Below are 15320 nucleotides of genomic sequence, written 5' to 3'. Positions count from 1 at the left end.
TCTTGAGATTTTCAGATTGAAATTATATTTAAATGCATAGTCAATTTTTACTAATCGTTTACATTTATATTACTCGCTTATGGACTGACATCATCGGACGATAAGATCCAGCAATGAAAGCAACGATTATTTTGATTTTTGTCAACTGCATCACTTTGCATCGTCTCGTTATCTCCAACATCACAACCTTCGTTATCTAGCAAATCAGAGTCGATGTACGACGAAAGCATGAAAACCGGTATCACCTGGTCAGTGCGTCTACCTTTCCTATTCCTTTCTGTTTCTCTTCACGAAATCACTGGATCGTGCCTTAGACGGCGGTTTCCCGTTCTCCTCTGACGTCAGTGGCAACGTGTCAGGCCACGTATTCCGATAAAAAAAGGCTTCTTCAAGAGCGAGTTTTCGAGAGACGACAGAATAAGGTCGCGTTGGTAGATCGGCCGATAGAGGCTGGAATTATGCAAGTGCATCGGCGCATTAGCCGAGGTGAACCTTTGGAAACGCGAGCATCGACGGCTTGTGGTTCGCGTTATTTCACGTTGGTCGCATTCCATGCGGGCCCCGTGCCGGGTTATTGTCTCACGGTGTCAAGGGAGAATGCACGTCGAGAAATTGCATCGGTGAAAAGGGCGACACGGCGGTTCCACATCTGCGTACCTTCAGCTATTTCTTTTTTCCCTTTTGCTCTCTCTCTCTCTCTCTCTTTTCTTCTCCCTGTCTTGGTTTTTCTCGTTTTATTTCGTTTAAGTTGCTTCGACGTACCGGTTGGGTTTTGTCTTGTAATCGTGACTGCGTCGAAAAGAATGGTGAATGTTGCACGTATTGGAAAAAGCGGCGAGCGTTGGAGCTGTTGCAGTTTGAATTAAGGCGATTTGTGAAATTTTGCTTCCTCGAGTTATCGGTTTTTAGCTGTAAAATATGTGAGTGTAGGATATGTTTATCGGCTTGAACTGTAATATATGCATTCGCGAGATGGTGGCATATATCAGGAGCAGGTCTACCTAAAATATTAAACCTAGTTATTCGGTAATTCTAAAGGTATAGTAGAACTTCATCTATCTTGTGAGTTCATCATATGTCCTCATAGCTGTTTGACAAGAATTTTCTTCGCTATGAGAAATGTTAGGACGCAAATTATTTTATTCGTATGTAAAATCAAGTAAGAATCAGTTTACGAGACATCTCATCTGAAAATGTAAAGGTCTTAATCTATTGGATTGGCAACTAAGTGATTGCGGATTTTGTCATTAGGTGGTATTGACAAAATCCGCAATCACTTAGTTGCCAATCCAATGTGAAAGTTAATTCACTTTAAACGAAGAGTTATCGATCTTTAGCTGCAAAATATGTGGGTGTAGGGTTTGTTTATCGGCTTGAGCTGTAATATATGCATTCGCGAGGTGGTGGCATATAGCAGGAGCAGATCTACCTAAAATATTAAACCTAGTTATTCGATAATTTTAAAGGTGTAGTAGTATACTTGTCATATGTCATATGTCATAAATGTCATGTAAATTCAAGTAAAAATCAGTTTACGAAACATCTCATCTGAAAATGTAAAGGCCTTAATCTTTGAAAGTTAATTCACTTCAAACGAAGAAGAGCGCAAAGGATGTGGCTAAAGATTTAACTAATTGCTGCGAGGTCTCGAGGTTACTCGTAGCTTCGCTTCCAAAAAGTTGCTCCTTGTCAGCAGTTTCGAAGATAACCTTTGAAAAGTTATACGCTGACGAGCGAGGTAATTTTTGCATCGAAGCAATATCTGACGAAACCGTCTTCCGTGCTAATGTTCGTCGCGTTAATACCGGCCTTATGACTTCACGTTTCATCGTTCTCGTCGAGTTTCATCTAAAAATGAGGTGGCGCGGTGATTTGACGGATGACACATCCGGTTTCATCGATTCCGCTGGCGAACTCTTCGTTAGCGATGATATCACGCAAATCTGAAAGAAAGCGAAATCTGCGAAAGGAAGCGGAAGAAGCCGAGAAAGAAGGGAGGAGAAGATGGATGAAGCGTGGAATTATATTCCACGAAATACAGTCGTACTAATGAGGTACACTAATTAAAAAGATCTCGACTTTCTACGGGCTCCTCAAAGAAAAGAGCACGCCTCAGCTGTGATGTGGAACGCTGGAAATTTTCCGGTTTTTTTTTTTTATTTTTATTTTATTTTATTTTATTTTTTTTTTTAAAGTAAATTTCAATGGTTACACTGCAAACTGGTGTTTCTGACGTATAGAATATCCAGTTAAATATGGGCAATATTTAAGCGACTGATTCGATATTTCAAAACACTGAAGGAAGTTTATATAAACGTACGCTTTATTTGATCACGTTTATCAGATACAGTGGCTTCGTGTTTCGTTATTTCGTATCTAATTAACTTCATGACGCTTTCAAAATTTGAATGTAGCTCAAATTTGAACGCATGCCTGGAAACACTGTCGTTAAATATTATCCAACATTAGATAAGATAGTAGTCCTTTAACACTCAGCCAACCGCTCGCGCCGCAGCGAGCTATACGTTTCCACCGCGCATTTTTCCAAATATCAAGGACTAATATTCACTAATTAAAAAACAAAGAATTCTAAAAATTATTTAAATGGTTAATTATATTTTGCGGTAATGATTTTATCTAACGATTTCACATATTGTTTATACAAAACATCAAATTAAAAGTATAAAGAAATATAGGTAAAGTTAAAAACATTAAAGATGACTAAAAATAAATAACACGACTTGAAGGTGAAATTAAAAATTCATAATGCGTTTTAATATTTTTTTACAGTGTGGTATCGTTCGATTATAACTTTATTAAATCATATAACTGATAGTGTAACTTTTTGATTAATTTTAACACCACTAAGTTGCTATATTTTATCATATACTGTACTTTATAAAAGCAAAAAGAGTGCCGTAATTAATTGGGAACAATTCCAGGTAAACAATAACTAATAAAAAAAAAAAAAGTAGAAAACGCGTTGCAAAAGTCAAAAAGGGAGATCTCCCCGTTCAGTCACGCAGCGATATTCTTCACAGAGGGAACATCTCCCTATTCGGTTGGCTAAGTGTCAATATTCCTGGAATTTGTTGAAATTCTTGCTCAATTTTTCATCAGAGCATCTCGGTATTGTCGATATGAATGCATAATGAATTTAAATATATTCCAGTTCTCTAAACTACACATAACTCGAATCAAATCCTGCAAATACGAAGTAGGAACAGCAAATGTCTACTCGAGGAGCTAAAAGTATTCGTAGAACAGTAGCATGACTAAGGGTGTTTGTTACTCGCATTACTATTGGATTCGACTGTATGGAAAGGTGTGACGAAGACGCGATAATGACGAACTCGCGCGAGTGTACGCGGCGTGGCAGATGGTGACAAAGCGTAATAAAAGACGGAAGTAGGAAGAAACACAGAAGGAAGAGGCGTGCAACCGAGTTTGCTTGAAAGCGAGCCAAAAGCCGTTTTATACCGGTGTCGTCCACGAGGTGGAATCAAAAGGAAAGAGGAAGGAAGGTTGCTGGCCCCGTTATGCTCAATTTCAAAAGTTCTGTACTTGCTGGGGGGCGAGCGTTTCCACTTCTGAAAGCTCGTAGAGTTTCTTTCATTGGTAAAGGAATTTAACGAAAAAAGAAAAAGTAGAATAGAGAAACAAAGACAATATTAAGAAAGGAGGAGGGAAAGAAAGAAGATCACGAAATGAATTGTTCAGAAGCCGTACAAATCAACTCCATGCGTCGCGAAGTGGAAAAAGCTGATGACGTTTTGACCATTATTTTCCTTTCTTTTATTTTTGAATTTAACATTTTTGAAGGAAGTTAAAATGTTTCGTATTGTCTCTTTGTAATATAACTTATTTATTTATTTATTTATACTCGTTTAGAAGAGAAGCATATTGGTAAAATATATTATGTCTGAGATACAGAATAAGCTGTAAATAATTATAGCGAGAAGATCTAAACAGCTTAGTTTAGTAACAGTTTAGTAAATGTTTAAGCGAGGCCACTGATAAAAAGGATTAATGAGACATCATTAACATACTTTATAATTTGATTAAAACGGTTAAAATAATCATACAAACTACGATGATATTCAGTTCGCAATAATTCAGAACGACGTTTTGGAACGTAACATTAAACCTTTGCACTTCGAATTTTATTTCAATTTAAGTTACCAGTAGCTCTCAACGCTTTTAAGTGTTTCATTTGAAATTTACTTTAACTAGAAAATAAGACAATTTAAATAAATAAAGGAAGAAGAAAATTTACTTAAATACCAGTTTTATTCACATTATTGTTGTATTTTGTAATTTTGAAGTGTATGATATATCTTGAAACAATTTCCAAGACGCAATCCTGGTTTTCTTTCGCACGTTTCACGAAAAAAGGTGGGACTGAAAGAATGTCGAGTGGGACTCGACAAAGGAGTTCCTGAGGTAAAAACTGATGTCGAGTCACACTCGACGTAGGAGTGCAAAGGATTAAATTTTAACTTCTCTATAATGTCAGTGTTGAGGATTTAGAGTGGCCGTCAGTTCATGACTCGGACAACACATCTCCCTTTTTTGGGAAAGTCCGAATTGCCTACCTCCTCAAGCTATGATGACTTATGATAACCTTATGATGCGGACATCATTAAGGGGCTAAAAAACACCTTAAGTGCCGAAGGGTCATAGGTAAACAAATGGCATTACCAGAAAGTATGCACTCACGAGAGTACAATTAAATCAGGGAAAACGTGGAAAGTCAGGATGTAAGGACGAGACGAAGCTTCTGATGGGAATAATAACAACATCCTAGGACAGTCTTCATCAGAGCGTCATACTGTTCGTATTCAGTCTCAACAAGATCATCGTGATCAGAACGTCAAACTCTACGTGTATACTAAAAGTGCAAATAAATTACCAAACCATACTAATGCTCGATATATTTAATTTACTCCACCTTGAGCGTTAATCTCATTCAAGATCCGCGATATCAACCGATCGGTTGAACCTGACCGATCGCTATTTAGCTGAGAATTCTCAATAGTCGGAGCAAGTGATTTATATATCAATCAAACGTCAAATACTTCTGTAGAGGATGCTTGGTCGTTTTGTTTAAATGACGAGATAACTCGCTGTTGAAACCGTCAAGTGTATTTTAAAATAATAAATAAATAAGTACAGACAATATTCGCTAAGACGCTCGTACTAACGGATTCGCTAAACACAGTGTGTAAATCGCTAATAAAATTGCTGATGACTTGTACTGATTCGCACCACTGATTGCTGGAGAACATGGCCGTCTATTTATATTGGTCGAGGAGTACCGGAAAATTCAAATTCGTCTTCGTTTGATGGTTGCACGTAGCGGCGACATTGTTTTGCCCGGAGTTTATTTATTATTATGTATGTCCTAACGATATTCATACTCCGAGGCAAAATAACCACATGATTTGAATTGTCCTCTTGTTCCTGTGCCGCTACACTTCTCTCCTGCTCTCCGAGATCGCAAGATTCGACAAGCAAACTTCTGTGATTCTAGGAAATCAATTTGTCGACAAGATTAAAGTTTGTGTAATATTGTTAGATTGAAAGTAATCAAGTAACGAGGTAATGAAGATGAGAATATTATGAAAGACGTAGATTAGTTCGATTTCTGAGAGGCTCAAATGAGGAAAGAAGTTGAAATGGAAAGAAATGGACACGCGAGACGGTTAACGAGTGGCCGTTGAAATCTGCGATTTTCCATCTCACCCGTCGCCCTCTTTCCGCTTGAAAAAATATTTTCTCAAAATATCGTGGCAAACGATACTAGCGAATTATAAAATAACGATCGCAGCGGTTCGACTCGCGTGTCCTCGTTACCATTAACTCGAGTAGCGGAGCACGCCGTGCAAAAGTGGATACATGAAAGTTCAATTTTCCGCGCGCAACGAAAAATGCTACCGCTATCGGTAGGGGTGGGGGGTTGAACCGTTGCCTGCATCGCTTCTGCTTCCCTTACGCTCGAACGAGCGTTCTGCAACCCTCTCTTGGAATCTGTGCGCCCGATTCGCGGTCGAATCCGGCGAGAGAAACGCCGGAAAGGGAGAGGAACGAGAAACGTATGGTAGACGACGAGCCCGTGCTTGAAAATGGAAACGCAAAGTCGGGGTAGACGGCTGCGTGTATCGTCGTGGAATCAATATAGTAACCGGTATCGATGGAATCGTCACGCGAAACGAAGATTGCTTGTAATTGCATCGTTTCGAGCCGGTGGATGGCGTTGAGGGGTTGAAAAGGGGAGCGAGCCGAACCACGGAAATGGAGGAAATTGTTATCGAAAAGAACTTTCTGACCAGACTGCCAGATAAAATGCGATTGTTCGATTCGGATTAGTTACGATTTATTTCATTATCGAGAGCTGCAGTGGGTGGCAAATGTAGAAATCAGTTTTCAGTATTGTGCGCGTGTCATGTGTTTATTAATAGATGCTGAATGACTGTTCTGCTTGGATCAGAGGGACGTTTGAATCGGATGCGTCGATGGGGTTGATACAAAGAAAGTTTTAGGTAAACGTATATTGTATAGGTCATACGCGACATTTTGAAATTTTATTAGCAGTGTAATGAAACACGATTGTCGTGGTCGGTAGAATTTGCGACTGTTTTAAAGATATGTAGAAGTTAAAAGATATATTTGTTGCAAACACTTAGGAACAAAATTAGTGTATAACATAGGTTGTGGTTTTAAACATTAGCTAACGATTAATGGTAAAAATAACCTCGCTTAAACTTTGTGGCTTACTCAAACATATGAATAATTTACTGTTTGGTAAACTTGGTACCAATGATTCCTAAATATATGTATTTTTATAGAACGAATCGATTTATCAAATTTGTTGATACGATAGAGAGATATTTAACAATACCGATACTCCAGTCGTAGGTTGCGAGTTGAAAAATTGTACTATTAACATTAGTGGAAAACTGTGCAGATCCCAGCAGTAATAACAGCGCGATAAAATCGATGTTTTCTAGCGACGAAAGCGCGTAGCACGAAGCGTCTCTATAGTATGGCGGTGTTTAATTTGACCGTCAAACCTAAATGTCAAAAACTGTAATTACGTGGGGGACCGTTCAGCCACGAAATTCGTTTTCGGAACTTCATAGAGCCGGGTGTGGAGCGTGCCAGGCTGGACCGCCGCTTTGTGAGATTGTAGCTCGTTTTGCGTGGCTGGCAAACTGTAAAACAAGCGTTGAAAACCGCGATAACACGAGGTAGGGGGCGGCGAATACGCGAGTAAAGGTGGATCAGCTGGTTTCTCGCGAATCTCGATGAATGCTTTGAGGCGTGATTACGTTCGCCGGTCTCGTTTCACAGAATCACATTATTAAAAAACTTTATCGTGGCACGAACCGATGAACGAAGACGAACGGAAGTAGCGCGCGCGGTTTACCGCTCGTACGTACGAGCCTATGGTGGTTAACTCTGATTGCGTGCTGCATCTATCCGGTTCTTTCGCTTGTTCTTTTTTTTTTCATTTATTTAATTTGTACTTCACAATTTGTCCAGGGACATGTCTTTCCCTTATGAAGTTAATTCTTTTGGATAGTGGTAATCGTCTGGAGATTGTTAGGAAATTACGTGTGGTTGTTTCATACGACAACAATTGATGTGAATGATATAAACCTTTTAAAATACAGCTGTCAAATGTTATAAAAAACGATGAATGAGATATTTAGATAAATATATAAAACATCTAAATTAAAGTTCATATTACATTGCTTATCAGCTTATCAATTTTTATATATATATGTGCTATTTATTCACTTGTGTTCATAAAAATATGAATTTATATAATACCGGTATATATACACATAATATATACTACTATAATAAATAATATAATACTGGACATTCGCAAAACATTCGATAGCAGACGTAGCCGTAATTTCAATCCTAAATAAACAAACAGGTTCAGCAATATAGCATTGATTGACAGTACACAGAAGTTGAAAATTCCCAATAAAGTACCAAAAATCTGATTTACCATATCACCATAGGATACAAGGAAACGCGCTGTTTCGCCGTTAAATTTAATCGCATGAGCAACGTGAGAAAATTCAGTTGGCCAAGTTTGAGCGACCAAATATATGTTACAAATTATTACATAAAATTAAAATTTCAGATTTCGAATGAATATGAAAAATTGCGTTATAAAATCAAACGTTACCAAGATTCTCGATTAAAACACTCGCGGGGGGTCGGGGTGCTGTGGTGAACGGCAACTAACTAACACGTTGTCGACTTTCGCCGCGGCTCGGTTTCGCGGTTTTAAAGTAATTGAATTCCCTAGGCCGCCGACGTCGAATCCACGATTGTTTATGCGCTCCGTGTATTTTATTCGCAGGCACTTTGTTATTCGTGCGCGAAATAAAATGAGAAAAGCGTTGTGTAACGTCGAGAGCGCCTCGTGAAATCGATAAACCACGTTCCTGCGATAAATTGGCATATCGGTGCCATGGATAAACAGCGAAATTATTCAGTGTCGCCTCTGAGCAGCGAACGGAACCAATATCCGGCATCTCTGCCGATTTCACTGTTCCTCTCCACCTTCCAACCTACCTTCTGCCTGTCTTCCATCGGACCAAAGAGGTATTATCCGATGGCCATTATTTATTGCTGTACCGAAAGAATACTGGCTCCCTGCGCGTTGCTTCCAGCCAATCATCTGTCATAAAGTTTGCCGCCTCCGTGTCCTATCGGTTCCAGTGCAAGTATACCGATCGATCCGTTAGGCCGTTTGTCTTAAGTCTTATCTTGTCCATCTTCTTGCCCTTTGGTTACGTTTTCGGTTACGAGTCATGGTTAACGGTGATTTAATGGTAGTATGAAGTATGGAGACAGGTTTGTGGATATTTGATATGTATGAGGCTTTATTTGTTCGTTTATTGTGGGTCGTGTTCGTTGTTGTAAGTAAGATAGACAGGGTGTCTCTGAAATCCGGGTACACGTGATCGGACGGTGGATTGTATGCGGAAAAATATGTCGGAAAGAAAGAATAACATTTTCTCTTTTAAGGCTTCGTTTTTGAGAAAAATCTGTTGGAGGATCCGATTGCTGGCCGATTGTAAGGTGTACCATTTGGAAGTTTCGAGGTATTCGATTTTTCTGCTCGCGTTTATTATCATTACTGTTATACTATTTCCATAGATTCCATAGTTTCAAAAACTTTAACAAAAAAATTATTTCATTCACGTAAGATGTTGACCGTGTTGCTGCATGTCGTAGCTCTGCTCGCCTAATTAAATTATTATTAAGACGAGCAGAAGTTGACCATTTGTACGATGATTTCGGAGACACTCTATATATACGATATACATACGATAATTATGATTCCTAAGAATACTTAATTAATACGTTCTTTTTATTTTGCTTTCAGGTAAGCGATAAGAGGAAACTGATATACAGCAACTAACAGGGTTATAACTGGAGGTTTTTATATATGAAATATTTCTATTATTATCTTTTTTTATTTTTGGCAAAATTCAGTCTAGTAACGTTTAGAAATTATCCGTGGTCTGCGGATGTTTAGGCAAATTTCTATTCTTATAAAAACGAAATAATATGAAGTGGAATCTATACAAAGATTTGTTTCATTCATTAAATTCTAATAGAATACTATATTTTGAATATTTTGTACATTCATCTGTATTTTGCACGCTTTGCAAATTTTCTATAAATGCACGAACACCCGTTACCCAGTAATTAGTTTTTGATTTAATAATCATGTTTGGTCGCCCAGAGGGCAATGTCTAGGATTGTCCTTATAACAGATAATATTAATAGATTCAAATTGACTAGTACACGCTTTAATTATATTGAGAACGTCAGAACGAACATCTAAACGTTGACGCAACTGATACACAATGATGCTTAATATACAAGATGCGCACAATGACAATCTTTTTCTGTCAATTGCTATCTCTTTTAATTGAACCTTCGGGGATTCTAACAAATAATATGCGATATATTAGTAGCCTAATATAGAACGTAATAACAAGTTAACATTAGAACCACCACACCAGTAAAATCGACAGGTTCTACAATTTTATTTTTAAATTCCTACTTCATGTTATATTTTTTCCCACAATGATGTAATGACCTTCGCAACGATAACTAAAAGAATAATATAATGGATTTTATTTTGTTTTTTATGTATTCAAACTCCAAATTATTTTGTATCATTCTACTTATACCAATACCAGTCAAAATGAATGGTATTTGTCAAAGTGTAAAAGGATCCTGCAATCTGTTTATCGAACCCCGATTAACCAGTTTCCTCGTTTTGTACAATTTCCTACACGTTTTCAAAATTTTTACTACGTATCATTCGATATGATGATATCAGTTATCAGGAAAATTCCGGGTCGATCACTAGATCGCTAGATGCTAACACTAGAAACACCACACTAGTGAAAACGACTGGTTCTACAATTTTATAAATATGTCAACCCTCATTTAGGGACTCCAGATGGATTAATAATACCAAAAATGTACTACATAACATGGAATTCCTTTCGTAAGAAAGTAATAAATTAATAAATATAAAAATATTCTATTATTACGTATTTGTTAAAGATCAATCACTTTGACTGGTTTTGGTAGAAATAGAAAGCTTCGTGTTAACTATCGGTGGTTCTAGTGTTAAATATATGAAAGTTAATATAAAAAGTTAAATGTATAGCCTCCACTAGCAATTTATACGTTTGTTGTATTTCAATTTTTGATAATACTTTTCGAAAACTTCAAATCCAGAGATTGTCTATGAAGCCCCAATTTTATTTTAGTCACGCGACGACGCATTCTGTCCCCTATGGATTTTATACTTTTCCCGGTACCTTTCGTTGGCCAAAAATAATAATTCAGTGGCAATCGTTCCTTTCACCCCTGTCGTCGGATTATGGCAGCGTGGGGGTAAAATTCACGGTTCGGTTCGTCGGAATCCTGGACGTCCAGTTTTTCGTTCGACACCTCGCGCCTCGACGATCAAACCACCACGTCCGGGCTTATACAAATGCAAATCCATTAAGCTCGCGACTAAGCTTAGGCTTTTATCGAAAAAGCTGCGCCCCTCGAAGGACAACCATCGCGGTTCTATTTCGTTTCGCGTCGAATCACGACCGAGGCTCCGAGAATTAACGGTCCCTGTGTTTCAGTGTTTTTAATCCGTTCCTCTCGAAGTTTTGAATCCACCGGCTCTCGTTCGAATAATATATGCAAATGCAAGCTAGAGCTAGAACACCTGATATCTTCGTCTGAATAGATTATTTAATTCCTGTTTTTCTTTCCTCTCTTTTGCTGTTGCCGGAAAACAACGCTTTGTCCATGTTGAAGTAAATTTATGGATGAGAGAGGACGATATTTTTCTTCGGTGAGTTTCGCTGTTTTTTGCGCTGCAGGTTCACGTTCAAACTTCAATTCTCAATTCAAATTCAAATTCAACTTTAAATTGTTAAATTTATATCGGAACTTTGCGTTTTTCGAGCTTTTAAATTCACATTCGAATTTAGATCTACAAATTCAAATTCGAATCCTCCGACTCAAATTCTGATATTTAAATTCAAATTCATATGTATATGTACAGTTTCGAATATAAATTCTCGCATTCAGATTCGGATATAAATATACAAATTCAAATTCAGATTCCTAGGATCAACTTCAAATGTACAAACTCAACTTTAAATGTGCAAATTTCCAGGTTCAAATTTCCAGTTTCGAAATCGAATGTTCAAATTCAGATACGTGTATTCGACTATGCAGATACTAGAAAAAAAAAAAAAAAAAAAAAAGAAAGGAAAAATAGAAGCTGATCGATGAGGTGATCTTGAAGTATGAACGAAAACCTAATCAAATTTAACGAAACTATATTATGTATGTAGTTTCATTGACTACATGTTCCAAAATAAATTCAAGTCACCCTCCATCTGTCCCGAATATTCAATTTGCTCAAAATCTATAATGATAAAAATAAAAGGTGTTTTGTCATTTTCCCAGCACGCAGTATGCACCGGAATAACGAGGCTCTCATCTTCTTGCCAACCAATAATCTTCTTCACGTTGGCACGATGCCCTTGCGCTCCTCTTCTCTCTTGTCTTGCGTCCTCTTGCAGCGACTTTGAGTTCCTTTGCGAAGGACAACGCGTCGTAGAGGGGGGTGGGGGGCTGGGTGGCAGCAGCGACTTCCGGTCGAGTGCTCGCTTCACAAGAGATACACGGTCGAGATACGCACGGACAACCGCACGCTCTAACTGGGTTACTGTTAGCAGGGGAACAGCTTTCTCTTGCCCTTGGGAAAACGCTGCCTGTTGGCATCGCCTTCTTCATACTCCTCGTTCTGTTTTCATAGACGAGCGTCTATCTTTCATCTCTCGTCTTTTCCACGCTCCTCGATGTAACGATGCAATCGTTGTCCATAGCCGAAGAACGCACAAAAGGCGATTGTCTGACCAAGTTCTCGCGAATTTCTCTTATCGCAAATCGAACGACGACTGATTTCCTCGTCCGTTTTCGCTTTCTTCGGTCAGGAAATTCACCTGTCGATCGAGGCGCTTACCTCGATGGATGCGATAGTTGAGATCGGAGATTTCATCCTATCGGTGAATTCTTCGTTGCTCGAAATACTCCTTCTTCTTAAACAAATTTGTTTCAATACTAAGGTAGGTGTTTGGCCATTTTCCGACGTTGACGTTATTTTATTCCTAAAGAACAGTATTTTGATACGCTATAGTTGGAAACGATCTGTCAGTCTTGGAAAATATAAAGCTCTTAAAAATATATCATTTTCTGTGAATTTCTGAAGAAAAAATTTCACTAAAAATAAAACAGTTTGAAGCGGTCAAGTCGAAAAAAAATTTTACGTTAAGCGATTAATTACCAGTAGAAGATTACTAGCTTGTAGATATCCTAAAATCTTCACAGCTACAAATACGAAACCAACTTCTTCTCCAATTACAAACCCACATGTTACATATTTTAAAACGATTAAGCTTGTTCGTTAGAGCAACACGGACAGAAGACCAAGTAAATAATACCCTGCTATTATCGAATTCGCTCGTCCGCGCTGAAAACGTGTGAGTCGAGTGGACCAGGCTCATCCCTCCGTGATAACGTGCTTCTCTCTCCGATAGAGATCGATCGATCGACCCTCATAATAAGCCCATATTTTCCTACGAGCGCGGCTCTAATTGGCCTTGTGCTCTCCAAGCTTCCTTATACATATTCTGTGTGTGTATTTGCAGGCGCGACTGTATGTGTGGAGTGGGAGAATTTTCGCTAAATCCTTATTTATAGAAGTCGGCCAGGCTTTCACGTGGCGATTCGGGGGAGAGTTGCAGCAGGGTGGTCTATGGACCAGAGGCTTAAGGGTTCGCGAGCAAAAAGTAAACGGTCGATTGATTTACGAACGTCCACCGGATCGTACGGAATTTTCACATCCGTTCCGGCAGATTCTCTCTTCCTCTAATCGACCGAGATTAGCCCCCAGACTCGTTCCACCCGCTCGCTAAGTCATGCACCAGACCTTACGCGGACTGTTATTACGCGCCAACAGGATATTTAGTGGTGGAGCAAGAACGTGGAATTAACGAGTCTCCCTGAAGAGGTGCACCGCGGGAAAAGAGTTACTGTAACGAGGAATTTCGCTTGATACTTTGCTCGATTCTAACTGCGAGCTATCGTTGTGCAAGTGCATCACGCGATTTCCGTGATATAGTAGAGTTAGGGTTGCTTGGGTCGCCTAAGCTTCGATACTTTTAAATTCGATCTCCGGGATTTGTATCTGCGTTTGAATAGTTCAATTTGTTGCGTATTTAAGAGAAGATTAATAGTATTTGATACGTGGGTTATGTAAGTGTGGGAACACAAGTAAAATTTTCTATTTCTATAGGAAAACAGTTTTGAAATTTAGTATGTTGTCAATTCTTCTATTTCATTTCAAGAAAAAACTTCAAGTAGTTGCGTTTACATTATTCACATTTGTTTGAAATTGAACGTAATTGATCGATTGGATAGAGCCGAGTGTTTCATAAACGCAGGATATTATTCTGATAAAATAATTTTATTGTAAATTGCAAAATATGATCCGCTTGAAGCTGTTTCTTTTTATACGATGAAAAATCGATGGTACATTCGCATCAATCTAGTAAAACGATCTAACGAAATCCTGAAATCGATGGATCAGAAAAGCATAAACGATCGCTAAAAAAAGGACAGGTTCGATCGGCCGTAGATACGTCGAGGGAAAACAGTACCAGGAGAGTGGAATTTCTATTTTAGAAAGTTGATTTATTCTCATCTTCGTCCCCTCGATCGTCCTCCAGACGCCACCGTCGGAATCTCGTCTTCAGTTTCCGCCTATCTCTTTCCGCCTTAAAGTCTCCGCGCTTTCCGGATGGCTGAAATTCGCGGCTGGTTCCTAAACCTTTAAACGTCCTTCCCACCTTCGTCTAGGAATTTATGTGTCTCCGATAAGCTCGGAGAATATTGCTTCCCTTAAACCGCGAATTATCAATCGCCAAAAAGAAAAGAAACAGCGCGTTTTAAAACGTCTTCTTATCGAACGAATTATTCAGAAGCTTATCCGATATTCTTGGCTGGGAAATTCCTGTTAAAAATTTACCATCGGAAAAAGTTAGATTCCAACGTAGAAAGTAACCAAAGTAAGATAGTCCTCCTTCTCCTCCGTGAGGATTTCCTCGTAATCTTTAAATCGTTTAATCAGCGTGTGTCAGGTGGCGAAATTTTATCGCGCCGCATGTGTCGAGAAGAGTTGGAACGAAAGAAACGCTTTGGTTTAGTTCGGTGGACAATATGGTGCGAGAGAAACAAAGTTGAAGGCGACTGTGGTCGATCTTTCGCCTTCTCAAGGTTCTTATCGGCGCGGATCGCAGTCGTCGCGCGAAATCTATCGGACAAACTTTAATCGAACTTCACCGGGCGCATAAAACGAAGGCTTGGCCGGCATGGAAATGGCGCGAATCGCGACCTCGCGACTCTTAGCGCCGCCAGATTGAAATATTACGGAGTATCGTCGTAGAAAAATGCCACGGGGGGAGAAGAGAGATAGCCGCGGACGAGACTAGCCGTATTTCATGCTTTATACGCTTTGTACTTTCTTGAAATATTTATTCCTGTGCGAAAGTCCCGTGCTTGTGCACGAGTATAAAATACGGTGGCCGATGCAACAACGTGCGGGCGCCAGTCAGTTTTCGCCCCGCGTTGCTCGTTCAAATTTTATTATCCCCTGGTTACCATTTTCTAGGGTAGCTGTTCGTTCGTGTTTCGTT

The 15320-nt window shown here is 39.0% G+C and overlaps 2 protein-coding genes and 1 long non-coding RNA gene across 8 annotated transcripts in view; 2 read left to right on the top strand and 1 right to left on the bottom strand.

Annotated features, from left to right (window-relative positions):
* Positions 1-15320, top strand: part of Plexa (plexin A) — a 427193-nt gene that overhangs the window by 134467 nt on the left and 277406 nt on the right. The gene's annotated exons all lie outside the window — the stretch shown is intronic.
* Abl (tyrosine-protein kinase Abl) overlaps positions 1-15320 on the bottom strand; it is a 223155-nt gene that overhangs the window by 194098 nt on the left and 13737 nt on the right. The gene's annotated exons all lie outside the window — the stretch shown is intronic.
* Positions 2492-2979, top strand: LOC139988099 (uncharacterized). Its single transcript, XR_011800031.1, has 2 exons — positions 2492-2624; positions 2943-2979. It is a non-coding gene; the product is annotated as an uncharacterized lncRNA (long non-coding RNA).

The sequence above is a fragment of the Bombus fervidus genome, chromosome 6 (assembly GCF_041682495.2).
Source record: "Bombus fervidus isolate BK054 chromosome 6, iyBomFerv1, whole genome shotgun sequence".
NCBI lineage: Eukaryota > Metazoa > Arthropoda > Insecta > Hymenoptera > Apidae > Bombus > Bombus fervidus.
Note: the sequence above shows the minus strand (reverse complement) of the source record. Positions and strands in the feature narration are given on the sequence as shown.